Source organism: Elephantulus edwardii, unplaced genomic scaffold (genome assembly GCF_000299155.1).
Source record: "Elephantulus edwardii isolate Elephantulus edwardi_28Jun2011 unplaced genomic scaffold, EleEdw1.0 scaffold00310, whole genome shotgun sequence".
Taxonomy (NCBI): domain Eukaryota; kingdom Metazoa; phylum Chordata; class Mammalia; order Macroscelidea; family Macroscelididae; genus Elephantulus; species Elephantulus edwardii.
Window position 1 is genome coordinate 2163859 of NW_006400060.1, and position 1407 is coordinate 2165265.

General features: G+C 50.5%; 1 pseudogene; it reads right to left on the reverse strand.

The window, feature by feature from the left end:
- Positions 1-1068, reverse strand: part of LOC102861442 — an 86207-nt pseudogene extending 85139 nt beyond the window's left edge.
- Positions 1069-1407: the final 339 nt, after the last annotated feature.

Consider the following 1407-nt stretch of genomic DNA (forward strand, 5'->3'; position numbering starts at 1 on the left):
CCCTCCATCATGTTGAGAGCATCAGAAACCTTCGATTTCATATTTTGAATTATGATTTCTTGTTTTCCCAGTGCCTCTAATGCCTCATTTGTTTTCTCTCCGTTGTTTTGGACTATTTTTTTAAGTTCCTCCTGAGTTTTGACTGTAGTGTCCTGTAATTCTTCAAGTTTGTTTTTCATTCATTGGAAACATTCAATCATCTTTTTTCTAAATTCTGCCTCAGAAAGTTCCATCAAATTTTCTGGCTTCATGAAATCCATTGCTACTGTGTCATTTTTTGGGAGAGATATCTTGTTTTGGGCTTGCATGGTGAGTGAGGTACCCTGCTTCTTTCGAGACATTGAAGTGGAAGAGTTATTGAAGACTAAGGTGTTAGTTGGTTTTTGGTTTGATGTCAATACTTCTCTAAAAACATGTTAAGTACCTTCCTTTTGCTTAGGTTGATAGGACCAATGTGGCAGGGCCAAAACGCAGTTTGTAGTCTAAAGAAACTAAATCTTCAATACTGGATAACTTTTTCAAGTGATGTTGAAAAATGCTATAAATTTGGTCTATATATTTTTTTGTTCTTTTGTCTGGTTTTTTGTTTCGTTTTTGTTGGTTCCCCCCCCTTTTCTTTAAATCCTGGCGCCAGAGCTGGCAGGGGGGTCGCGAGCCTGGTCGGGGGGAGTAATACGATACCTGAAGATGGGCGTGGTGGGTCAGAGTGGCAGGGGTGTGTCCCACTTCAAGTCCACTCCCACCGTCCACTGTATCTGCGCATGGCACCTTGGCCAGTCCCAATGTTCAGAGCTGGTGGGGAGGGTCGTGAGCTGGGTCGGGGGGAGCAATGCAGTACCTGAAGATGGGGGTCATGGGTCAGAGCTGCAGGGGTGTGTCCCACTTCAAGTCCACTCCCACTGTCCACTCTGTCTGCGCATGGCACCTTGGCCAGTCCCAAAGTTCAGAGCTGGCAGATGGGTCGTGAGCCGGGTCGGTGGGAGCAATGCGATACCTGAAGATGGGGGTTGTGGGTCAGAGCTGCAGGGTTGTGTCCAACTTCAAGTCCACTCCCACCGCCCACCGCATCTACGCATGGCACCTTGGTCAGTCTCAAAGTTCAGAGCTGGCAGGGGGGGGGTCGCGAGCCGGGTCTGGGGGAGCAATGCGACACCGGAAGATGGGGGTCGTGGGTCAGAGCTGCAGGGGTGTGTCCCACATCAAGTCCACTCCCACCGTGCACTGCATCTGTGCACGGCACCTTGGCCAGTCCCAAAGTTTAAAGCTGGTGGGGGGGTTGTGACCTGGGTTGTGGCAGAGCCGGCGGGTGGGTAGTGAGCCGGGTCGGGGGGAGCAATGCGATACCTGAAGATGGGGGTCGTGGGTCAGAGCTGCAGGGGTGTGTCCCACTTCAAGTCCACTCCCACC